The following is a 25,375-nucleotide window of genomic DNA, read 5'->3' on the forward strand; positions in this document are numbered from 1 at the left end:
GGCTGGAGAAATACCAGAGCAAACCGTGGAGGCTACAATCAGAGCCTGACGTCACGAGGGGAGCCTGGGTGTCTTGGTTAAGTGTCCAACTTCGGCTCAGGTCATGATCTCACGGTTCATGACTTCACGCCCTGTATCGGGCTCCCTGCTGTCAAGGCTGAGCCCGCTTCAGATCCTCTGTCTACCTCTGTCTCTGCCCCACTCCTCTCTCTCAAAAATAAACTTAAAAAAGAAAATTAGAGATTGACATAATGCAATTTAAGATTTGGAGGTGGAGCTGATCTAGGTGACAACTTTGTCCAACTCTCTTTTGATTACTGATCAGAATTGACATATGGGCCCAAGCCATATGGGAAAAGGAGGAAAGTTCCAGGCTGTGTTATGGCCGGGGGGGGGGGGGGGGGGGCGGAGGGGGGGGCAAGAACAGTGTGCCTGGGGGCAGAGAGAAGGAATGGAGAAGATAAAGCTAGGAAAAACAGTGCGGCACATAATGATTGAGAGTATAAGCTTTGATTCAGACCTGGATTCAAAATCTGACTTCCCCTCTGCTACGAGACTTGGGTGAGTTATTTCACCTCCCAGTGATTCTTCATTGGTGATTTTACCCCCGGGGAAATATTTGGCAACATCTGGAGGTGTTTTGGGTTGTCCCAGCCGGGTGGGAGGAGAGTGGGGTGCTACTGGCATCTATTGGGTTGGGGCCCAGGATGCTGCTAAACAGAACCGCCCTCTAAAAAAGAATGATCATGGGGCACCTGGGTGGCTCAGTCGGTTAAGCATCTGACTTTGGCTCAGGTCATGATCTCAGAGTCCATGAGTTCGAGCCCCGCGTTAGGTTCTGTGCTGACAGCTCGGAGCCTGGAGCCTGTTTCAGATTCTGTGTCTCCCTCTCTCTGACCCTCCCCTGTTCATGTTCTGTCTCTCTCTGTCTCAAAAATAAAAAAAAAAATATATATATATAAAAATTTTTTTAAATAAATAAATAAAAAAGAATGATCAGGTCCCAAATGTCAATAGTGCCAAGGCTGAGAAAGTCTGCTTCGAGACTTATCCATAAAATAGTTTTAATAATGCCAGTAGGTTTTATGAGGATTAAGTGATTTAATATATACAAAGAACTTGCCGTGCAGTACATGATAAAAAGGGAATAAGAAAAAAAAATTCAAGAGGAATATGAAGATGGTGGGAGGAAGATGCTCATGAGAAATGTCTCATTGCAATTTTGAATTGAGCATTTACTTCCAGGGCATGGAAAGCCATCTTTGGTTTTGATTGTTGATCCTTAAAATATAACATCCTGATAGGACCAGGCCCTGGGTTTGCTGCATGTCTGAGGTAGACCCCCCTCAGGGGGCAAACTGATATCAGCCAAGACCTTCCAACCACCAGTGTTGGCCCCACTTCTGTGAGAAGAGAGAGGAAACCTCTTCAGGGTTCTAGGGGGAAGAGGTGTGGGGATTGTGGGGCGGCCAGCGAGGCCCGACTCCAACAACATAGTGGACTCTGCTGTATTTATTGAATGCTGGGGTTGGTGGAAAGAGGAGGGGCCGCCAGCCTTTCTTCTGTTTCTTCTTAAGAGTTGCAAAATATTACAAACGCAGACCTGGCAGGAGAAGAAGTGGCAGTATTTGTTGGCCCAATCAGAGTACCTCAATTTTTGTGTAAATTTTGATTTATCTTTTCGGGGAGCCTGGGTGGTTTGGCCGGTTAACGTCCAACTTCCGCTCAGGTCACCATCTCATGTTCGCGAGTTTGAGCCCTGCGCTGGGCTCTGCACCGGCAGTGCAGAGGCTGCTTGGGATTCGCTTTCTTTCCTTCTCTGTCTGCCCCTCCCCAACACCCTAAATAAATAAATAAATAAATTTTAATTTATCTTTTCAATCTCTGTAGAAGTCATTTCGTATTCATTATGTGGGGGTGGGGGGGAATCCGACAAAACGAAAAAGGAAAAAGCACACATAGTCTTACTATTCAAAAACAATTGCAATTATTTTGGCATGCGTTCCTTCGGGTTTTTTCCTGTGCATACAGGGCATTATGTACACCTTTTCAAATAAAATTGGAATCATCTCATTAAAAAACTCTGTAACCTGCTTTTTAATTTAATAATGCATTTTAGCTAGTGTCAATCTCTTCTGTATTCACTTGTCAAAATATAAACATCTTTCTTCCTAATTACAAAAGGAATAACCGCTAAATGTGAAAGAAATGCCAACCGTGTACAGACAAGACGAGGGAGGGGGGGACCCGCAGTATTTGTTAGGAAACCGTGACTTCGATTGGCATAAGCAACCCAACTACAGAAAGTTCAGAGGTAGGACGGGCTCAACATTGTCATCAAGATTGCAGGTGCTTTGTTTCTCTCCTCTGCGGTCTTCAGCACCCTTATCTGCAAGCCCGTTCTCCTCATGGTCACAAGATGGCTTCCAGTGGCAGCCAGGACTGCATGGTCCCTTCTTGTGTCCCTCTGCCCCGGGGAAATATCAGCTCATTCTTTAAGTCTAATGGGTCAGCTTGTGTCCTACGCCCTGCTTGACCAATAACAGTCACCAGGGCAACCCTAATCGCTCATGAGCTAGGACTGGTCAGGTACAGAGCCCAGGCTGGGGGTCAGCTTGTTCTGAAGGGCATGGCTAAGGGCAGAGGGGCGGACACCTTAACTCAGTGGGGATTCTGTCAGGCGAGATGAAAGGAGAATGTGTGGTTAGATAGGCCGTCAACAGTGTTCACGTCAGTTCTCCCCTCTGGCTAGCCAACGTGCCTCACCCTTTCCCCTCTATCCGTTTGAAACAACAGCCACAACTTCATAAAATGGACGCAGCCCTTTCCTGAAGGGAGGCAATGAGGGGTCTTCGGACTACTGCATACATTTTGAGTCTTGGGTCTCTGGGGGTTCCACAGGCCTCTTCGTTCTGTTATTTTGAGCGTATGTTGTTGAATTTACTTAGGAAGAGAAGCACTTTTCTGAGCCTTTCTTCCAGAACGAGCTCTTCTTTTTCTTTTCTTTTGAAGGGGTGGGAGGCAGGGTTATCCCACAGACCCCAAGACGGGTTTTACCTTGCTTAGTCATTTTGAACTAGTGGCAGGTCTATGCGGGCCTGCGCTGCACTCCCCAAACGATACCCGTGCACTCTTTGGTCATCTCCCTGTTTTTCTCAAGCGTGGTTTGCTTCCTCTGACTGGCACTTGGGTCTACACCATTTATATGTATTGGTCCCAGGACTGCCTGAGGAGACTGGGGAGGACAGTGGTTCCGCCAGCCATCAAAGCTGGGAACAACTTGCACGTTCATTTGATTTGTGTTGCTGTCGTTGAGACCCTTGACAAGAGGCCCGGTCCAATGAATAGAGAGCCTACTTTGTCCCATGGGTCGTGGTGGGGTCTGGAGGTGTGGGTTTGTCTCCCCTCTCTGGCTGATCAAAGCTGGAGGCAGAGCCCTGCTGAATGGCGTGAACACCTGGCCTTGTGTGGCCGCGGGCACTTTCCCCCACCCAGCTCGCTCTGTCCGAAGCTGTCAGTCCTTCACAAGCAATTGCTGCTAAAAGCTGATTTCTGGGGGTGGCTGGGTGTCTCAGTCGGTTAAGTGTCCACTGCCGGGTCAGGTGGTGATCTCATGGTGTATGAGTTTGAGCCCCACTTCAGGCTCTCTGCTGTCAGCACCCAGTCCGCTTTGGATCCTCTGTCGCCCTCTCTCTCTGTCCCTCCCCTGCTCACTCATGCTCTCTCTCTTTCTCTCTCAAAAATAAATAAATGTTTAAAAAAATTTAAAAAAAACTGATTTCTGGACTCTGTCCCACCACTGTGGCCTTCGACCGATGTTTGGCTTTACAGTGAGGAAAAAGGGCCCCAAGTGGAACATTCCAGATCTTTTCTTTTGCCAATTCAGGCCCCTATTTCCTGTCTTTCCAAAGTGAGAATTATTTTTAGTGGGATTTTCAGAAATTCTGCCTCTTCTCACTCCAAAAAGGGAGTTGTGGATTGATTCCCAGAATTTTATATCAATTTAGGCTTAATTGTTTTGGAGTTAGATTTGTATTTCTTGAAGTCTGAAATATGAGATTGTGAAAATCCCCTAGATTCTTTGTTGGGTGATACTTTCTTTGGTATATCTTGTTTTGTTCGTTCCAGTGAGTATTGGAAGGAGATTTTTGTAAACCTGCTAATCCATCACTCTTTCCTGGACGCCCCCAAAGCACTTTTCATGGTTACATAGCATCCCAATCACATGGATGAGGTCAAAAGCACTTACCCAGTTTCCAACTGGCAAACATTCAGGTGATTTCCAATTTTTTTTTTTGTCGGTATATAAAAGCTACAAAAACTTGGTACATGATATTTGTGCGTGTCTCTATTTCTTGTGTAAATTACCACATTTTCAATAATGACAAGGAATTCAGCTGTATTTTGCCCCTTCTCAGCACTGTCTTAGTTTTTCAGTTAAGTGCCTCTAAATAAAAACCATCGCAAGAGTCCTTTGTCATATTGTAGAGCACTTTTCAGCTCCTGTTCTTGCTACCAGACCATATGTTGACCCAGATAAACTAATCCCTGTATCCAGGAACGTGATTGGTCTACCAGGGATGTTCATTACCCTCATTTCTACTCTCCTTCTGCACCTTCTCCTGGTCTTTATCACCCCCAGGTTCTCTCCATGTACTTTCTACTTACTCTCTTTTTCAGCTGGTTTTCACCATACACCTCTGAAGTTTCCAGATCCCTTTCTACCAAGGCTTTGTCTTGTGAAAATCAGTGAGATAGAACTAACAACCTTCTTAGCACTGTACCCCTCAGAATAAAATATCATACACACACACACACACACACACACATGCTGAAACTCTGACATATCACTGTCATAAGGCAGAAACCAATAATCTTGTGTTTGTCAAACCATGAAGACCACCCGCATGAAAACTCTCAGAGGTGCTTGTTAAAATCCAAATTCCTGGACTGCCCCTCGGGTTAACTGGATTAAAAATCTCTAGGGATAGGGGACCAGGAATCTTTGTCTTACTTTTTTTTTTTTTTATTAATGTTTATTTATTTTTATTTTGAGAGAGAGAAAACACAAGTGAGAGAGGGACAGAGAGAGAGGGGAACAGAGGATCCCAAGTGGGCTCCGTATACTGACAGGCTGACAACAGGGAGCCCGACGTGGGGCTTGAACTCACAAACCCGGAGATCATGACCTGAGCCAAAGTCAGAAGCTCAACTGACCGAGCCACCCAGGCGCCCCAGAATCTGTGTTTCAGTGATTTCTCTAATGATTCCGATGCTTATTAAAATATGTAAACTTCCCTAACTTACTAGAATTCTTTTTTTTTTTTAACTTATGAAAATTCTTGTATTCAACGCTGCATAAGCCGACTCAGCAACTCCCTATCATGCCGTTTAAATAAACACGCTACTAATCATGTGCCTCAATTGATGGTAATACTGATACAATCTCCACAAAGCCAAAGAACATCATGTGCTGGAGCTTAGAAGTATCACCACATCTGACACGCCTCTCCTTGCTAGTCCCTTCCTGTTCTCTTGGGGTCAAGTGACCAGTTCGGACCCCCCCTGGGCTATCAGTAGGATTTAGTTGCGTTCACACTGTGCCTTTGCCATGGTGCTAATGAAGCCATGTGCTAAGATGGTGCCTTGAGATAGTGAAGCCCGTGTCAGCGTGAGTCTCTGATGGTCGGTAAAGCCAGACCGCTGTCAACTTTCAATACAGCGTGAGCGAAAAAAATAAGTTACAGAGATTTTAAGGGTTATTTGCCACTGCAGCATGACAGAGTCTTATTCTGAATAATTCAACTGAGATCCCTATTTCTCGTTCGCGCATCAGTATCACAGGGTCTTCTGATCATTTAAAACCAACTTATGGTAAGAAATCTCCAGTTCTGTAAATCTGAGCTTTATTCGAACATTGCCCTCCTGAAATCCATTTTTTTTTTTCAACGTTTATTTATTTTTGGGACAGAGAGAGACAGAGCATGAACGGGGGAGGGGCAGAGAGAGAGGGAGACACAGAATCGGAAACAGGCTCCAGGCTCTGAGCCATCAGCCCAGAGCCCGACGCGGGGCTCGAACTCACGGACCGCGAGATCGTGACCTGGCTGAAGTCGGACGCTTAACCGACCGCGCCACCCAGGCGCCCCTCCATTTTTATCTTTATAACTAATTTTACCGCATTTGCTTCCGTGCAAACAAGAGAAAACACTTTCTGTGGTTGAAAGAGGGGCGTTAGGAAGCTCGATGACCTGGAAAAAGTAAGTGAGGTAAAAATGAGTCAATCAGCGGTTGACCTGGAGAAAGAACCCAGAACTTGCTCTGTCAACCTGGTTTGACAACAATTCACTTTCTTCTTTTTTTTTTTCTTACCACTAACCGTGATAAGAAACCTCAAATTTCTCTTAAGTCCAAAATGCATATGTACTATGATCACGATATTACATACAATGCGCTGTAATTTTACACAAAATACGCTAAACTATAGATTGGGCTTGCTACCCTATTCATTGTTGAGTCAGAATGCCATTGTGATTTCCGATTATCTTATTCAATTCTGGTCGTGGCTCAGTTCTGCCATATCTGCTGATATTTTAACTCAGGGCCAGTCTTAGAAACGGTGCCAACACTTCTACCCTTCCTAACCCCCATACCTACCGGGTCTGTAAGAGAGGAAAGAAGGACCTTGCACCCCTTTGCACTTCCTGATATCAGTTCTTTGAGTCCCGAGCCCATTATTTGTTCCTTGGCAGGTAACAAATGTATGAGTCAAAGAAAAATGGGGGCAAAAGGAGAAAGAGAAGGCAAGAATTGTTTTGCTCTAGCTGCTCCTTTTCGTCCTTTTTCTATTTGCCTTTCCTTCTCCTCTGTTAGCATAATCTCTAGTGTCTACTTTCTGTTTGTCTTACTTTGATCATTTAGCATGTAAATTACTTAAATGTCATGAGCATCACTCAGAAGCTGATAGTCTATGAACTTTCTCCTAGGAAAACTACACATAAACTCTATTTATTTATTTACTTATTTATTTTAACAAATGTGGGTTTTTTAAATGTTTATTTATTTTGAGAGAGAGATAGAGAGCAAGCGGGGGAGAGGCAGAGACGGAGACAGAATCCCAAGCAGGCTCTGAGCTGTCAGCACAGAGCCCTAAGTGGGTCTCGAACCCATGAACCGTGAGATCATGACCTGAGCAGAAATCAAGAGTCGGAGGCTTAAGCGACTGAGCCACCGAGGCGCCCTGCACATAAACCATATTTCGAACCTCAAATTAAGTAAACTCTGTAAGAATCAGATATTCTGCCCTCAACGAAAAGTCTCTATGCTCTCTTCTAAAGTAGTCATCTGAAATCTATTTGCATTGTAAGAATCCGCCCCTGACATTTTCTTGGAACTTTTATATCCCATTTTCCGGGTCACAGGTTCTTGATAGTTACTGAGAAAACTTTTTCCGGGAGTCAGCCTGGGGTGGTGAAAAGAACATGAACTTTACAATAACCCATGCCTAGATTAAATGGTGGCTGTAGTGCTTATTAGCTATGTGACAACAGAAAACACATGGAAGCCCTTGAATGTCCCTCACCTCATCTCTCATTGCTTCCCTTCCACAGACAAGGTGAAATGTGGAGTGAGGATTATCAAGCTAGTTGGGGCCTGTGGCTGTACCTAGCATTCTCTTTGGAATGAATGGCTCCCAGCATTCATTGCTACCAGCACGAAAGTCTGTGGAAATCCTAAGACAACAACAAAAAAATTAGAAAGTAGTATTTTCTCTCATCAGCAAGACAGAAACTCAAATCATGCACATTATGAGTTAGACTTGAGAGATTAATCTGATGCCTCCGAAGGATTATTTCTTCTTTTCCTTCTTAATCTTTGAGAGATTCTTTTGTATGAGTTAGTGATGTTCTGTTTCTTTACACTTCTTCATCTCATGTGGGACCTGCTCTTCATAACTTTCTGCTGTCTCATTATTGAAGAATTATTTTTAAATTAAAAAAAAAACTTATTTCAACAAGCTAGGTTTCATTTCGTCAAAGGTTTATCAGCTCCTCTAAATTTCCTATCTAACAAGTTATGAAGAAGGTGAATTCACACTCATCTCTTCCTTACACACTTATACCAACTATCTCTGCATTGTCTACACAGAGACATTCCTATTTGATTCTAGCCAGACAATAGTCAGTGATATATTATTTTGTACTCAAAACCGAAAATTTCAAATACTAAATAGAATAAAAAATTCCTCTGTAAATATAACCAAGTCACAGAACCTATAATATGTTCTAATGTGCCCCTGTACAAAGAAAGCTCAACTCCAAAAGAAAACTTTGAAGAGAAATCTGAATACATTCTCCTTTCCTAACATGAAAGACCGATTCCTCAATGGGTTTCAGATGATTTTGTCTTATTTTCCCACTCACTTCTGTGGGTTTGGCACAAATCGTTCCAGAATGTCAGAAGGTGGTGATTACGTTTGATATCCCTCCTCCAAAATGGCGCCAGAAAGTTCACGCAGGGGTTCCTGCTGAGCGTGGAGGGGAAACGTCACAGCTGTATCCCATTCAAAGGGTGCTGAGCTCGGGGTTAACTGGACGGAGGAGGGAGGGAAAAGAGGAGCAAAGAAAATCATCGTTCCAGAAAAGTTGTCCCTTCCTCAGCTTGGGCCACATTTTCAGGTTATCACAAAAGGACAGTACGTAGGACTAAAGCATGAAAAAAGGCAAAGAATGTGTTTGGCTGAAGCTTTAAGACAGGTGTTAGACCGGAAGAGGGGTAAATGCAGGCATGATGTCTGGTCTTCCTCTGTCCCAGCTAGAAAGCCCCCCTTCCCCTGCCCTGGGGTGGGGGCAGGGGTCATCTGAGTTGCCTTCCGGTGAGGTGGGAACAAAGGAGGAGACTTGGCCCGGGAGGGTAGGGGAAGAGGAGGGTTTGGCATAAACTTCCTTCTCTGCTCTTCTTTGTCTGACAGCTGGCCCGGGAGCCATCCACCAGCCCTGAGGCACTGAGTCTTCTGTTTAGACCAGGGAGACCACCTCACCATAGTTTATGTGAATTCACCCTTTCAGACTCATGATGGATGTTCTTGCAAAAAGGCATCCCGATGGACCACCCATTACCTGTGTAGGTGGTGACCTTAGTCCCCCAGCTGTGGGAGGGCTGCCCGCAGACAGCTCTCAGCGACTGGCCTCCTTGGACATTGCCTCAGTTGAAAAACAAGCGCCCCACCCAAGGTTATACACCCTTCCCAGGGTGGCCCACATCCAGTGACTAACTGGCCTAGACTTTGACACAAATGGGGCAGCTCTGAGAGGCCGTCCCAAGTTCAGAGCTCTCTGTGGTGCCCACTGGAGCTGTTGTTAAACAGACTTCACCGCAGCCCAACTTGGCGGTGTCCCCGGCCCTGATTCGTTCTCTTCCTCTTCCTCCCTCAAGGGAGATGCTGGGCGCGTTCCTGCGTAAACGTCCTACACACGCATCTCCACCTGCCAGTCGGCTTCCTGGAGGAACCTGGCCGTGAGCATTGATATGTGCTTCACTGTACTGAAAACATTAGCGCGCACGTTCCGAATTTGATAGAAAGCTCTGTCTTAAATATGGCATAATTTCTCGAGAGACTTGTGACGGTGGTCTGTTAATAATGAGCTACCTTTATAAAAGAAATGATTCGGCCCACGACACTTGTTCAGTTTTATGTGGAAAGTGACCGCCACACTTAAGATGAAGGCTTAGCAACACAGGAAAGTGAACTTGGAGTCTGAGGGGACATGTCTGCTGTCCATGACAAAGTCTCCCAGGCACTAAGCGGGACGGGATGTCAGGGAGCAAGCCTGGTCATGGGAGCCCCAATTTGTTGCCAGCAGCTTAAAATTTTTTCAGTTGTCGCTTAGTGTCACCCCCGGTCTCCTCCTCCACTAGAAGGGGAGTGGAAAAGCACACATTAGCACACTTCACTCAAATAAAACAACACCTCCCAGCTGTCCCCAGCTCCCTTACAAAAGACAAAACCCTCCCAGCCCACAGATGCCTTGCTTGTATAGGAAGGAGAGGGGAGGGAGAGAGATTGTTCAATTCCTGAGCAGCGGAGGTGACCTTGGGGGGGGGGGGGGGGCAGCACTGTTGGTTGGTGAGCCCTAAAGATGGAAATAGAATGGGAACTCCTTTACTCCTATTAGAGAAAGTGTGAGGGAGGGGGAGGGGAAAAATGGGAGATGAAGAGGGGAAGGAATTTTGAAGACGATCCAGGGAAAGTACACAGTAACAGTAGGAAGCCCCCAGTGCATGGGAATCTCCGTTTTGGTAAAAATCGGTGATAATTTATGTATAACTCTTGATAAAGTCCTGTTGTCTCCCGAAGGAGGTGTAACCACAGGCATGTCAAATAACAAAAAGCAAAAGAGAGGGTGCTGATTTTTTTTTTCCTTTTTTTTTTTTTTAAAGTTTATTCTCTTGCTGATTGATTCCTTTCCCCAGAAAGCAACTGCTTAATATTGAGAAAAGAGCTAAAACTCTTTTGTAATATGCTCTGGGGAAAGAAAAAAGAAGAGGAAGGAAAGCTGATACAATACTACGAGAAAAAAAAAAAAAAAAAGCCTGTGCAGTGTTAGCTTACATTGGAAACAGTTTGGGCTCTCAGAAGGGAAAAGAAGTGTAGGTTTCCACCGCTATCCAGAAGTAAAGCGTTCCTGTGAAACCTTTCGTAAGCCACAGTGGCGCAAAGAGGCAATTTCCATTAAAGTGGATGGGACGTTTTTGAGTGTTCCAGACCTGCAAAATAACCTCTCTTGAGCTTTTTTTTTTTTAAGTTTATGTATTTATTTTGGGGGAGGCAGAGACAATGTGAGTAGGGGAGGGACAGAGAGAGTGGGTGAGAGAGAATCCCAGGCAGGCTCCTCACTGTCAGCACGGAGCCCCGGTGGGGGCTCGAACTCAACAAACCGTGAGATCATGACCTGAGCCAAAACCAAGAGTGGGACACTTAACTGACTGAGCCACCCAGGCACCCCTCTTAAGGTTTTTTTTTTTTTCCTTAATGTTTTTTATTTATTTCTGAGAGAGAGTACATGAGCAGTGGAGGGGCAGAGGGAGAGGGGGACAGAGGATCTAAAGTGAGCTCTATGCTGACAGCAGGGAGCCCCAGGCAGGGCTTGAACTCACGAACTGTGAGATCATGAGCTGAGCTGAAGTCGGACATTCAGAAGACTGAACCTCACTCTTCGGGTTTTCTGATTTGATCTTAGGACACATCTTGCCAACGGATGCACAAAATAGATCAAGATAAAGCACAGATGCTCGTGGACGCAGTTTCAAAGCCTTGGCCGCTTAAAGCTGACTTGCTGAGTAGAATTCCTGGGGAAGGGGCCAGGCCCTGCCTGGGCTATATGCTGCCTCTCTAAGGGCTTGCTGCAAAACAAATGCTGAATGCTGTTTTTGCTTTTCACCTTTTCTCACAAAAGCAAAAATCCTCTTTGGATTCCTCTCAGGGAGAACAGGTACTAGGGTAGGTCTTTTGCAAAAGTGAAGTGGCCTAACATAAACTTTCCAAAAGTAGAAGATAACAGAGGCGCCTGGGCGGCTCAATCGGTTAAGCATTCGACTCTTGATTTCGGCTCAGGTCATGATCTCAGGATCTCATGGTCCGTGAGTTCAGAGCCTGGAGCCTGTTTTGTATTCTGTCTCTCTCTCGCTCTCTCTCTTTCTCGCTCTCTGCCCCTCCCCCACTCACGCTGTCTCTCTCTCTCTCTCTCTCTCTCTCTCTCTCTCTCTCAAAATAATAAATAAACATTAAAAAAAAAATCAGAAGTAGAAGATACCTGTCTAGGAAGAAATAAATGGCCAAATCAGAAAGAAAAAAATAAAACTCTGATTATACACAGGAAAAACTAAGCTATTTAAGAGAACTTATTCAGAGCATGTATGTTTAGTTAACACATTGCTTTGGAAAGAAGTGGAAATTGCTGTCATCTGGGTGTTCTCTATCTGTTGATGATCTTGCTTGGTGTTAGTAACTGGAGGGCTTGTAGGGAGATTTTAAGGGCATTTGTAAACAGATGCTGCGGCTTATCATCAGCCACACCACCCCCCCAGGAAGCCTACGGCCACCCCCATTCCATTCTGTGCCTGAGAGGCCCACGGTGTTACATGCGTGGAGATACAGGGGAATTCATTAAGAAGCCTCTAGAATTACAGTTTATACAGATTGTAATCTTTGCAGATCGTGTGGCTGCAACTCCAAATACAGTCCTTAGGTCCTTTGATTTGAGATCATGAAAGGTAGACTTTTCTTTCTAAGAGAATCTTAACTCACTGAGTTTGGATAAAATATGTTATACGTATGCTAATCTCTCTTCTGGTATTATATTCTTGATATATTTCAGGTCCCACAGGTGCTAAGAGGCAAACGCTGAGCACTAAAACGCAACATAAAGATACTTACCCTTACCCCACATATTCACTCTTGACCCCTAGGTCAGTCTTCACATCAAGCCCACCCGCTGAAATCGTTCATGTAGTACATTGTGCAAGTCGTTTGTGTATTTTTCTAACTTTACATCAATTATGTCTAGTTTGGAATGGAAGCCTTTTGAAAGGCGTGGTGGTTTTAAAAATACACCCGCAAGTTCTTTTTTACTCCTTAGCTCAAGAGGCGGAACTTAATTCCTCTCTCCTTGAGTGTGGGCTGGAACTCACTCAGTCTTTTGGCCGAAATTATGTCACTTCTTCATTTTTATTATTATTTTTAAATATTGTGGTTAACTATATTTAATATGATATTGACTATGTAACCAGTTTTCAGTGGATGGCTCTGTGGACAGTTGAGTCTTGAGAGAGACCCCCCCAACCCAGAATCGCCCGGCTATGCTGTTCCCAGATTCTTGACTCACCGAAAGCATGGGTGGCATCTTTCAGGGTGCCGTTCAGTGTAATGCCATTCACAGTGTTGTGCAACCAACACCACCATCGCGTCCAGAACTTTTTCATCATCTCACACTGGAACTCTATCCCGATTAAACAATTCCCCATTCCCCGCCTGCCCCCCAGCCTCTAGCGACCACCGTCCTTTTATTCTCTGGGAGTCTGATTATTCTAGATACCTCCTGTAAGTGGAATCATACTGTATTTGTCCTTTTGTGACTGGCTTACATCACTCAGAATCATGTCCTCAAAGGTTCATCCATGTTGTGGCCTGTGTCAGAATTTCCTTCCCTTTTAAGGCTAAATAATATTCTACCGTACGATACGTTAATATGCCACAGTTGCTTAGCCCTTTGCCAATGGGCATTTGGACTGCTTCCGCTTTGGGGCTATTGTGAATAATTCCGCTGTGAACATGGGTGTGCAAGTCCCTGCTTCCCATTCTTTTGGGAATATCCCTGTGAGTAGGATTGCTTCATCGCACAATAACTCAATGCTTAATTTTTTGCTTAACTACCAAACTGTTTTACACAGCAGCTACACCATTTTACATTCTTAACTGGTGGTGCACAAAGGTTCCAATTGTTTCACATCCTTAACAGGACTTGTTATTTACCGGTTGTTTTGAGAATAGCCATCTTAATGAGTGTGACATGAGATGTCACTTCTGACACTAGATTATCGAAAGACTGGAGCTTTTGTCTTGGATGTGTGTGGCTCTCCGTCTGTCTCCCATCATGCCCGTTGGGGAAAATCATCTGCTTTCTTGTGGGGAAGCCTGTGGTGAGGTCCATGGCGAGGTCCCTATGTTGAGGAACCGAGGGCCCCTGTCAACAGCCTGTGAGTGAGCCTGGCAGGGGATCCTCCCCCAGCGAGCCCCGAGGTGACTTCAAATCCCCTCGCCAAACTGTCCCCAGATTCTTGACCCACAGCAACCATGAGAGAACAAACCGCTAACTTTGGGGTGATTTGTTATGCAGCAACAAACAACTATTCAGGGGCTAAGAACTTCACGACCAATTTAGTCAATAGTTCCACAAGTATTTACTGAGCAGCTCTGCTGGGCACTGTTCTAGGCGCTGGGGATACCCCAGTGAACAAAGAGGAAATGCCATCCTGATCCCATGGAACTTCTATTCTAATGCACGGAATAGGAGAAGGTGGTCAAAAGGCACACACTTCCACTTAGAAGATAAATACGCACTGGGGATGTGATGTGTAACGCGATGATTACGGCCACCACTGCTGTGTGACGTGCGGGAAAGCTGTTAGGAGGGAAAATCCTGAGTCCTCACCACAAGGAGAAAAACTTTTCTTTTCTTGTCTTTTCTATTCTTTTCTCCTTTCCTTTCTTTTCTATTCTTCTCCTTTCTTTTCTCTTTTCTTTCTCTCTCTCTTTTCTATCTTCTTTCTATCTCCTTCCTTTCTTTCTTTCGTATCTTATATGAGTTGATGTTAACCACACTTATCATGGTGATCATTTCACAACACACATAAATTGAATCGTTATGTTGTATACCTTAAACTTACATAGTGTTGTGTGTCAGTTGTGTCTCAACACAACAAGGAGAAAAAAGATTCAATGAAGTCATAAGGTTGGGGCTCTGATCTGATAGGATTAGTGTGCTTGTAAGAAGGAACACGAGAGCGCTTTCTCTCTCTCCCTCTCTCTCTCTCTCTCTCTCTGTCTACTGAGCAAAGGCCATGTGAGCAGCTAGTGAGAAGGTCGTCATCTGCAAGCCAAGAAGAGAACTCTCACCAGAAATCCAATCTGCCAGAACCTTGATCTTGGCGCTTTCAGCCTCCAGAACTGTGAGACAAGAAATTTCTGTGATTTAAGCCACCCCGTGTATGATATTTCAATGGCAACCTGAGCCGACTAATACCGCCTCATAGGTATTGATCGTTAAAATTATAAGAATAAAGGCGTGAACTCCGGAGTCACACGTTTTGGGTTTGAATCCCAGCTCCACTGCTTACCGGCACCGTGACCTTAGGCAAGTTACCTCTGTGCCTATCAGGAAAAAATAATTGCCTGCTTCACAGGGTTATTACGAGGATCAAAGGAGTTCGTATTTGCGAAGCAGAGTGCCTGGCTCGCGGCAAATGTACAAGTGGGTGACAAATAAATAAGAGACTGATGAGTCACATTCTATTAGGAAAACAGAAGCCACCTCCGTGGTTTGAGCGTGACGTTTAGTGCTGGGGACTAGGGACCTAAACACGTCTGGAGATAAGACAGGGATGAGAGGACATGGAACACAGAGGCAGACAGGCTCCTTCAGCACCGCAGCCGGGACTCCCAGAGTACAACTGAAAACCACAGGCCAAACACCCACGTCAGCTGCCTGCAGCTGTTTCACCAGCTTCTGGGGAAGAAGGGTCCCTGCTTCTCTTTTGTCCCCCAGCGCCTCTCCGATGCTTTCCTTGGGCAGGGGACGTTGGCAAGTGTGGGTCTCGGGCTGTCCACGGCCCCCAGGAGAGCTCAGGAAGGCAGAGCTGGCACCAGGTCGGATCGAATTGGTTTCCCTGCAACTCCTCAGAAGGAGGAGGTTTTACTTAACTTCTGATTATCTTCGTATGTGCTTTGCCTTCACGTGTTATTCAACATTCCGAGAGCCCTCGGAGACCTTCCGTCTAAAGCTGTATTAGCAATTCCTTAGCGTCAGGAAGACCACAATTTATACCCCTTTAACCTTCCCGTTGGACTTCAATAGGGTCTTGCACACGTGATGCACGATGTATGCTCAAGACATTTTTACTTATTGAAGGAAAAAAACGTTATAACCCAAAGGACTATGAGAATACAATTCAAGCAACCACAAAGCAGCTTGAAACTCTTTTCGATAAGATCTGCGTTTTTTTTAAATCTAGTTTTTCTTTTTCTTTTCTTCCAGCGATAGTAGGATTTATTATTAAAAATGCAGTTATTAAAAAAATACCGCGGTGTCTGGGTGGCTCCATCGCTTAAGCGTTGGACTCTTGATTTCAGCTCAGGTCACGATCTCGCGGTTTTTGAGTTGGAGCCCTACCTTGGGATTTGTGCTGACAGTGGAGGGCCTGCTTGGGATTCTCTTCCTCTCTCTCTCTCTCTCTCTCTCTGCCCTTCCCCTGCTTGTGAGTGTACACGTGCGTGCGTGATCGCTCTCTCAAAATAAAGAAGATTTAAAAATTAAAAATTAAAATAAGATTACAAAAATATCCATGGCATGTCACAAAGACACGGGAGCCAGCCTGATGGGGCACCCATCGGCCAAATCCAGAGCGATCGGAGCACAAAAATAATTAATAGTATAAATCATTGGAGAAATAATAACCTACAAGTCAATACTGATGACAATAGGTAATAAGCAGTAATAAACGGATAAGTAAATAACTGGGGAGAAGGAGGACCTTTGCTCAGGGCTCGCTGATCAACGCGAGGGTGCGCTGAAGCTGGGCACTCATAGTGAAGCCTGTGGCAGGCAAGGATCATCAGTAGATGCTCAATCTAGGCATTTTGATGAGGAGCTTGGTCCAGAAGTGTCCACCCTCAAACTGCTTATTAGTTGCCAAAAGGGAAGAAAAGAGCAATTATACAATGGAGAAACTGGACAACTTGACTGGGGTGATCCAAATCGATATCACCAATGAAGAGCAGGTGAATATCATATACCTCCGGAGATACTACCCTGAGAAGGGGATGTCACCTGTGTAGTATTATGGCCCAGAAGGCACCCTTGCATCTAATCAGGAGGAAACACTAGCCAAACCCAAGGTGGAGGACATTCTATTTAAAAAAAAAAAAAAAAAAAAAAAAAAAAAAAGGCGGGGGAGCTATATTTTTCAAAAATGTCAAGAACAGTGGAGAAATGTCCTCAACGAAGGGAGAAGAAAGAAGCATAACAACCAAGTGCAAACTGACTCTAGCCTGACTCCTGTACTGCAGGAAAATTTTCTATAAAGAACGTACTGAGGGGCACCTGGGGGGCTCAGTCGGTTAAGCGTCCGACTCGATTTTGGCTCAGGTCATGATCTCACGGTTCATGAGTTTGAGCCCTGTGCCGGGCTCTGTGCTCACAGCACGGAGCCTGTTTGGGATTCTCTGTTTCCCTCTTTCTCTGCCCCTCCCCTGCTTGCTCTCTATCTCTCTCTCTCAAAAATAAACATTAAAAAAAAAAGAACGTTATTGAGTTAACTGACAACACGGGAATACCCGTGCCAATGACAGATTAGATTAGACAAAAGCATTATGTGGTGTTAATTTTACTGAAACTAATAACTGTGCAGTTGTTAGGAAATAAACATTGATATATAGAGACATAAAGAGTTGTATTGTGTGTAACTTACCCTCAAAGTTCAGAAAACAATTATTAGAGAGACAGGACCAATGATAAAGCAAAGGTGGCAAAACGCTAACGATGAGGGAACAATACAGATGTTCTTTGTCCTATTCTTATTCTTTCAACTTTTCTGTAAGTTTGAAATCATTTCCACATAAAAAAGGAAAAAAAAAAGTTCAAATCTATGAAGCAATTTTTCACTTTTACCTAATTTCCATATGACAAATTTCAAACAACTCAAAACTAGAAAAGAAACTATAACCAAATCCCATGTACTTAATTATATGTATATGTATATATATATAAATAACCCTTAATAACAGATGAAGTTCAAGTAGATTCCTGGATATAGTCTGGAAACTTAGGAATTCTAAAGGTATAAGAGGTATACCCATTGACGGACACCTGTGTTCCTAGCAAAAGGGAAAATGCCAAGTGATGGCCAGGAGGGGCCCGACTCTATCAGCCTTGAGGGCAAGGCTCTTGTCTGATCTCTCTTATGTTCAGGGCCCACCACACTGCTTGTTGTAGAGTGGGTGCCCGGTGGACTTTATCGTGTGGCTGAGTGGACAGATAACGAAGGAATAAGATGTCCCCCAGAGCCCTATCTATCCCTAGCCAAGCTTTGGGGCAGTGCTGTAGTTTCGAAGTTGTATGCCTTTCTCCGTGCACGGAGAACAGGGAGGACTGGCTTGTCCCACCGCTTTCCTTTTGGTTCTTCCGGTGGCTCTTCTAATCTATAGGGCCTTGCTGAAGCTAGTTAAGTTATTCCCAACTGGACTATTCTTGTCTATGTATAAGTCAGCAGAGTTAGTTGATTCATATAATTCACATAGGTATTTCTTTCATTATTAGATCTTCCTCTTTTTAGTGAGTGATACTTGGCCCTGAATTCAGAAATTATGTTTGGTTTTAGAATGCACATGCAAAACACAATAGGTAAATACTGATTTAGTCCAGGGTCTCTGGAAAGCGGATGCCAAGAAGGAATTAGATATGTAAGAAACTTATTGGGGAAAACATCCGTGAGGGATCGCAGGGAGGAAGCGGAAGGAGGCAGGGCGAGCTATCAGACCGTGATGTGAGTCCGAGACCCGCGGAGAAGAGAGGGAAGGAGAAAAGGAAGAAGGCGGGGAGGGAGGAAAGGAGGAAAGCCACATACATACAGCTGTGTGGTTCTAAGAAAGTTTCAGCAAGGATAAAAGGGAATCCTTGAGCCAAACTCTCATCAGAGGAGCCCCTGTCTCCCAGGAATGGTCTCTTTAGTAACCCCGCCACGCTCAGTCATTGGCCAGGAGCAAACCTGAGAACGATGGCCAGCAGCTTGGGAGGCTCATTAATCTTCCTGCGCTAGGAGATCTGAGAGGCATTACTCCATTGGCTGCTACTGACAATAATTTGCATGATTTAGGCTTAGCTACCCCCTGCTTTTACCTGAAACAGTCTATGATCCAAGGCAAGTTTTAGGGTTTAGGCATTAATCATCCATTTGGACTCTGCTGTCATTGCCATTTAGCTTTGAAGAGGGAGTTGTAGTCAGGACATCCTGAATGAAGGTTGAGAAAAGGGATCCATGTTGCACTGAAAACATTAAGCTATAGCTTTGCAGCAAACGATGTTCTGCTTTCATTTCAAGATACGGTAGGTGCGTTATTTTCCTTTTCCCTCAGAAAGACACTGATTCAAGATGCCGGATGCCCGTTGACTCCCCAAATCTGGTGGCTGTTATTCCAAAGCCTCACTTGTTTTTAGAGACTCGTTTATGGATCAAGAGAGCTTTAAATTTGCCTTTCCTGCCAAACGTGAAGACCATCTTCTAGGGGGCCATCTTTGCGTCCGTGCTCCAGGCCTCCTAGAACATCTCCTCTCAGAAACACTGAGACTTTGAGTAACACTGACATCAACTAGATAAAGAGGGTTGGCTTTTGCCCGTGCAACGTGACTGTTTAGGAAAGCAGTGTCCTTAGGAGGGTTTCTTTGTCCAGCCCCCTTCACCAAATCTCTCATTTGGGGAACATCGTTAAAATGTAAGGATAGATAGTGGTAGGATCTAGTAGAGACAAAGCGTAGTCTTGGTTTGGAGGTGATGAAATCTGGGCTTGAACCCGCCACGCTGCTGTCAGCAAGGCAGATGACCGGTAAATATCTAACTGTCAGGCAGCTGGAAAAGTTCCAGGAGGAAAGGGAGGTCTAGGAGTAGCTATTGGATATTTGGTCACAGGACAGTGACATTCAGAGGGGGAAGACATTCACTAGGATAGCTGAAACTGGAGAAACGGAGGAGAACCCCGTTCACAAGGGTAGGGGTAGTGAGGCATCAGAAGAGTAGCTGTCAAATTTCCAACCTATGAAAGTAGAAGGCAAGGACTAAGGCACAGAAGTAATCAGTGGGGAATCAACGTTCTGCAAATATTGGGGTGCGAGGATGAGATTCGATCAGCAGTGAGAGCCTGATCCAGCGTTGGGGCTGATGACCTGCTGACCAGCTTTCCTTACCCACCACGTACAGAGGATCTGAATTATTCCGGTCTGAGCTGGAACTTTCCTACACTGCAGATAGGGACTAAGCAGCCCAAGATGCAAACTCGCAAGGTTCAGAGTTAGGGAGACGATAACTTCAAGAAGCTAGAAGTCCAATTTTATGTGTTCACGCTTGAGGATGATAATTTCTGTACTAATAATTTCACAAACAAGTTGAACATCAATTTACTCAAAAGCATAAGAGATTGCTAAAGAGATAACACACTGGGGACTCTGTTATCAACACGGGACTAGAATAGGATCCCAGAATAACTGCAAATTGGCCATATTCACATACCATCAATACCACTGAGTTTTCATTACCTTTCAGATTATTGATGTATTGGCAGCTACTGCCACATGCAACCAAAGCCCAAAGTCAATACTATATCAAGGAGGTTGCATATTTAGAAGACAGTACATTTTAGAAAAAGAAAACAGAATTAGAGGTTAGGGTTCTGCTATTTTCTTATTGCTTTGTAGGGACGTAAGCCTTTATCTGGTAAATTTCAAAGCTAGAGGCATTTCTAGGTTATTCCTTTAAAAGTATTTAATCCTTGGGGCTCCTGGGTGGCTCAGTCGGTTAAGTGTCTGACTTGAGCTTAGGTCACGATCTCGTGGTTCATGAGTTTGAGCCCCGCGTCGGGCTCTGTGCTGAGGCTCAGAGCCTGGAGCCTGCTTTGGATTCTGTGTCTCCGTCTCTCTCTGCCCCTCCCCCCCCCACTCAAAAATAAACGTTAAAAAATTTTTTTTAAATACAAAAAAATAAAGGTATTTAATCCTCTATTTAGCAAGATTGATAGGGGGAGATACTTCTAGTCTTAAAAATGTTTGGTAAGTTTAATGCCTTTTGTTTTTCTTCAAGTTTTTTTTTTTTTTTTTTCCAAGCTATGGATCATGATGTGCATAATGCAGCAATCCTATCATTATCTTAAAGGAAAAAATGATGTTTTATTCTTAACTTACCCTTAAATTAAATATATAGAGAAAATGACTAAAATTATAAAGTTAAGACTAAGTCTAGGGAATTCAAGAAGAAGGGGAAATTACAATGCCTATGTGTTCTATACTTTTTACCCTTCCCCTGCCATGTAAAGAATTAATTGTGGAGGTATAATCTGGTTAAAATATTACGGAGGAGAGTATTGATGGGGAAAGGAGACAGAGACGGGAAAGAGGCTTTGGGGGATAAATAAGTAAGTTACAAAAAGTAGGCATGGTTGTGGTACAGAGATTATAAGGACACATTGTAGATTGATTTTATTTATACATGTCTATTATTGCCTAAAGTCCTTTCTCAGTAACACTTGACCGTGCTATGTCCCATTCCCTAATTTACTACCTTCATGAGTCCAGTGCTTGGTGTCCATAATAGTATGGGCTGTACAGTGTTGACGTGGTTATTTTGGTATGGTTTACCCAGAGGCAGCTCAGAGGTATGGTTTACTCAATGCACAGCATTTTCTTTTCAAAGTTTGCCTTGTTTCCAAGTCTACATCTTATGGTCACCAACCGCCACCACTCATGCTGATGGTTAAGACAATGATCTGGGATAAAGAAACCCTGTTTCTAGCTAAATTATTTTAGAAAAATCCTTTAATCTTTTGAGTCAATTTCCTCCTTATTAAAATGAAGGGGTTGCATTAAGTCTCTTTCAGTTTTAAATGTTTGTCTGTGCGTTTACCAGTTACCCTTTATTATTAAGACAGGTACTTGTTGGGGCGCCTGGGTGGCGCAGTCGGTTAAGCGTCCGACTTCAGCCAGGTCACGATCTCGCCGTCCGTGAGTTCGAGCCCCGCGTCAGGCTCTGGGCTGATGGCTCAGAGCCTGGAGCCTGCTTCCGATTCTGTGTCTCCCTCTCTCTCTGCCCCTCCCCCGTTCATGCTCTGTCTCTCTCTGTTCCAAAAATAAATAAACGTTGGAAAAAAAAAAATTAAAAAAAAAAAAAAGACAGGTACTTGTTAGAGGTCAGTATTCTTGCTGGGAACTAGGCTGATGAGAATAGTGCATAACCATAGATACATTACAAAATTCAGTAACTAAGAGCGCCTGGGTGGCTCAGTCAGTAAAGCATCCAACTCTTGATTTTGGGTCAGGTCATACTCTCTCAGTGGTGAGATCGAGCCCCCGAGTTGGGCTCCATGATGGGTGTGAAGCCTGCTTAAGATTCTCAATCTCTCTCTCTCGCTCTCTCTGTCGCTCTCTCTCTCCCCTCAAGATAAATAAACTCAAAAAGATAAAAATTTAAAAAAACAACAACAACTTACCTGTTTAGCCTTGGATTTGGCTAGACGCAGGTGGGTAGGGAATGTTTCCCTGAGAGTTTCTTGCAACAAGCAGGTCCTCTTACGTTTGAAGGCACAAATTCACGCTACCTATGTGTCCCTAGGTACCTGGAAAAGACAAATGTAAATCCATTCTGCAACAATCCAACTTAAAACAGACTTTAGGGGCGCCTGAGTGGCTCAGTCAGTTAAAGGCCTGAGTCTTGTTTTTGGCTCAGGTCATGATCTCCTGGTTTGTGGGTTCAAGCCCCATGTCAGGTTCTGTGCTGATGGGGTGGAGACTGCTTGGGATTCTCTCTCTATCCCTCTCTCTCTACCCCTCCCCTGCTCCATCTCTCTTTCTCTCTAAATAAATAAATACACTTAAAACAAAAGTAAATTAAAAACAAAAAACAGACTTCAGTGGTGCTTGGGTGGCTCAGTTGGTTAAGCATTCGACTTCGACTCAGGTCATGATCTCACGATTGGTGAGTTCAAACCCCACATCAGGCTCTCTGCTGTCAGTGAAGGGCCTGCTTCAGATCTTCTGTCCCCCTCTATCTCTGCCCCTCCCCCACTTGTTCTCTCTCTCTCTAAAAAATAAATAATCACTAAAAAAAAAAACCCACAGACTTCAAGAATAACAAGGGATAAATTTATAACAACTGACTCACAGTCAGAAAATACAAAATACATGAGGAACACAAGTCATCATGAATGAGAGTTAACAGAAATAATAAATAACAGGGGCTGCTGAGTGGCTCAGTCAGTTGAGTGTCCGACTTCAGCCCAGGTCATGATCTTGCGGTTCTGTGGGTTCCAGTCCCACATCGGGCTCTGTGCCGACAGCTCAGAGCCTGGAGCCTGCTTCGGATTCTGTGTCTCCCTCTCTCTGCCCCTCCCCCACTGGTGCTCTGTCTCTCAAAAATGAATAAACATTGAAAAATATTTTTAAAAAAGAAATAATAAATAACAGAAATCAGACTTGAAAGACTGAACATATTTAGGTTTTCAGATTTGGATGTAAAATAAGCACGGTTAATTTGCATAAATACATGAAAGAGGGTATCAGATATACGACTTGGAAACAGGAGACTCAATTATTAAGGATATTCAAATTACTTAATTTGGTGAATTACTTAATTTTAGCTAGGTGTTGTACTTTAATACTTGCTTTAAACTGTATTATTTTTTAAAATGTAAAATAAATTAGTATAAAAATAAAGAAATATTAAATTTATTTTAGTCTTCAAAAAAAAAAAAGGTATCCCCATATCATGGTTGGTAAAGTCTTGTAACATTTTCTATTTGAACAATAGTAATTGCTATATACGCTTCGGTACCGGTGTTAGCTTTTGCTGTGTAACAAATCATGCCCCAAATAAAGTGCCTTGTAGTAGAGTCTCATCCTTTTAAATTTCTTTCTTTTTTAATTTATATCCAAGTTAGTTAGCATATAGTACAACAATGATTTAGAGAGTAGATTCCAACGATTCACCCCCTATGTATAACACCCAGTGCTCATCCCAAGTGTCTTCCTTAGTGCCCCTTACCAATTTAGCCCACCCCCTCCACAACCCCTCCACAACCCTCTGTTTGGTCTCTATATTTAAAAGTCTTTTATGTTTTGTCCCCCTCCCTGTTTTTATATTAGTTTTGCTTCCCTTCCCTTATGTTCCTCTGTTTTGTCTCTTAAAGTCCTCATGTGAGTGAAGTCATATGATATTTGTCTTTCTCTGACTGACCAATTTTGCTTCATGCAATGCCCTCCAGTTCCATCCACGTAGTTGCAAATGGCAAGAGTTCATTCTTCTTGATCGCCGAATGATAATACTCCATTGTATATATGCATACCACGTCTTCTTTATCCATTCATCTCTTGACGGACATTTGGGTTCTTTCTACAGTTTGGCTACTGTTGATAGTGCTAGTGGTGTCTCATTCTTTGCTCACAATTATGTGGGTAAGCAATCGGGGTCTGTTTTGCTGCATGTAAGGTGAGCTGGACTCAGCTCACTCTATGTCATCTGAAAAGGCTGGATTGGCTGGGAAGTCTGGCTCCTCTCTCCTAGGGCTCTCTCACCCACTGGGAGACTAGTCTGGACTTTCTCTGAGTAGGAGTGGGCAGAGTCCCTGAGAGAGGACAAGCCTTTATGCATAAGTACTTTTCAAGCCTTTGCTTGCAACCTATTTGCTAACGTCCCATCGGCCAAAGCAAAGCACATGGTCAAATCCAGATTTAAGGAGGGTGAACTAGACTGTTTCCTGAGGGGAAGAGCTGCAAAGCAATGGTGCAAAGGGGTATACACCTACAATAGAAAGAATTGATAGCTTTTTTTTTTTTTTTTTTTTTTTTTTTTTTGCTGTCACAGTACATTAGAGTGGCTACCCAACTGAAAGAAAAATAGGGGGAAATGTGCAGGGGCAGCTTAAAGAGTAGGCTCTGGAGCGGAGTGAGGATCATTCATTCATTCACCAACCTTTATCAAAGACGCATAGTCCCGTGAGGAGCTCACACTCTGCCCCTGGGATGTGTGCGCTTTCACTCCAGATCCATTTCACTGTCATCCATTTAGGATGTATAAACTGGTTATCTAGTCCAAGCAGATCGTTAGGTACAAATTAGGTACAAAGGAGGCAAATAAGCATATGTGTTGCATAAAGCCATTTCACTCATGTTCCCCTACAGAGCTGTCTTTTAAATTGTTTCCAGTTTCCATTGTAGTTCACTTCTTTCCACTGCCAGTCCAAAACCAGAGCCATTTATTTGTTTGGTTAGTTTAGCTATATACCCCGACTGCTACTAAGAAGATTTGAAGCAGCTGCTAAATTTCTCTTTCTCAGTTCCCTTGGGTGCTAGGGAAGCACATTCCTTTCTATCTGAGCCCTAAGTCTGGCCTCTCAGTGCAAGTGAAAACTGCACTCTTGATGGCCAAGTAAACCCCTACCTAGTTCAACACTGATTCTTATAAAATGTTCTTAACTCCACTTCCCTTTTGCTGGGAATAAGAGCTGGGCTTATCTCCCCTAAGCTGCTCTTGCTCTAAAGCTCTCACATCCGTGCAGAAAGGATGGTTTCTCTGCAAGCTTAATGTATTTTCATTCTTCTTCTTAACCTGCACCAGCTCCTGTCAGTGACACAAGGCTCGTATCCTGATTTCCTTAGAAAGCATTGTCCTCTGCGTTAAAGTTTATCAAATGCCTTCCACCGGGATATAGTTCCCAAATCTATACATTAATTTTCAAATAGAATTTGCAAAGACCATAGCTTTCCTTTTTTAAAAAATGTGATTATTGCTAATAAATATCAAAATTTTTTTTATCAAAAAATGTTCCTAATATGGAAACTCTTAT

At 43.8% G+C, this 25,375-nt stretch overlaps 2 long non-coding RNA genes across 3 annotated transcripts; both read right to left on the reverse strand.

Annotated features, from left to right (window-relative positions):
• Window positions 1–1,052: 1,052 nt before the first annotated feature.
• On the reverse strand, window positions 1,053–25,262 carry LOC123591457. Its single transcript, XR_006709334.1, has 4 exons — window positions 24,502–25,262; window positions 22,025–22,150; window positions 4,250–4,312; window positions 1,053–1,603 (listed from the first exon to the last, which is right to left on the reverse strand). It is a non-coding gene; the product is annotated as an uncharacterized LOC123591457 (long non-coding RNA).
• Window positions 7,926–19,195, reverse strand: LOC123591458. Of its 2 annotated transcripts, none has more exons than XR_006709335.1 (2): window positions 18,672–19,195; window positions 7,926–9,914 (listed from the first exon to the last, which is right to left on the reverse strand). It is a non-coding gene; the product is annotated as an uncharacterized LOC123591458 (long non-coding RNA). The 2 variants fall into 2 exon arrangements; XR_006709336.1 differs by lacking the exon at window positions 18,672–19,195 and adding an exon at window positions 10,613–10,832.
• Window positions 25,263–25,375: the final 113 nt, after the last annotated feature.

This window comes from Leopardus geoffroyi, chromosome B4 (assembly GCF_018350155.1).
Source record: "Leopardus geoffroyi isolate Oge1 chromosome B4, O.geoffroyi_Oge1_pat1.0, whole genome shotgun sequence".
NCBI lineage: Eukaryota > Metazoa > Chordata > Mammalia > Carnivora > Felidae > Leopardus > Leopardus geoffroyi.